Source organism: Cucurbita pepo, unplaced genomic scaffold (genome assembly GCF_002806865.2).
Source record: "Cucurbita pepo subsp. pepo cultivar mu-cu-16 unplaced genomic scaffold, ASM280686v2 Cp4.1_scaffold010318, whole genome shotgun sequence".
Lineage (NCBI taxonomy): Eukaryota > Viridiplantae > Streptophyta > Magnoliopsida > Cucurbitales > Cucurbitaceae > Cucurbita > Cucurbita pepo.
This window is the reverse complement of record NW_019656205.1, coordinates 1-402: the sequence shown is the minus strand read 5'-3', so window position 1 is coordinate 402 and position 402 is coordinate 1. Positions and strand designations below refer to the sequence as shown.

At 38.1% G+C, this 402-nt stretch overlaps 1 long non-coding RNA gene across 1 annotated transcript; it reads left to right on the top strand.

Annotated features, from left to right (window-relative positions):
• The first annotated feature begins 7 nt into the window (after nt 1-7).
• On the top strand, nt 8-402 carry LOC111787320. Its single transcript, XR_002813951.1, has 3 exons — nt 8-72; nt 192-244; nt 316-402. It is a non-coding gene; the product is annotated as an uncharacterized LOC111787320 (long non-coding RNA).

The following is a 402-nucleotide window of genomic DNA, read 5'->3' as shown; positions in this document are numbered from 1 at the left end:
TGGTTCTTTCTTGCAGATCTGCTTTGCAGTCGTTTAGGCGGCGTGTTACGTATGCTAATATGCGTTACGATAGTATCCTGTCATTGTTTCTCTACTTGCCTATTTTCGTATTAGAATTCTTCAATGCTTCCTTCCCAATTATTCTATAAGGCGTCTGTCTGTTTATGTATAAATCTTGACACTAAATACAGACGTTGTTGGGTGGAGTACGTCTTCTATAAGGCGTCGCACGGAGTTGCCGAAGGTAAATTTGAACATATTGAAGTTTTCTTGGTAGACTTTGAACTACTTTCTCACTGGGTTTTTACTTATTAGCTCAAAGGTTTATCAGGAGATGGCAAATATCCATACATTGTAAATGTTGAAACCCCAAAAGTTTGCAGTCCTCAATTATATGTGTTG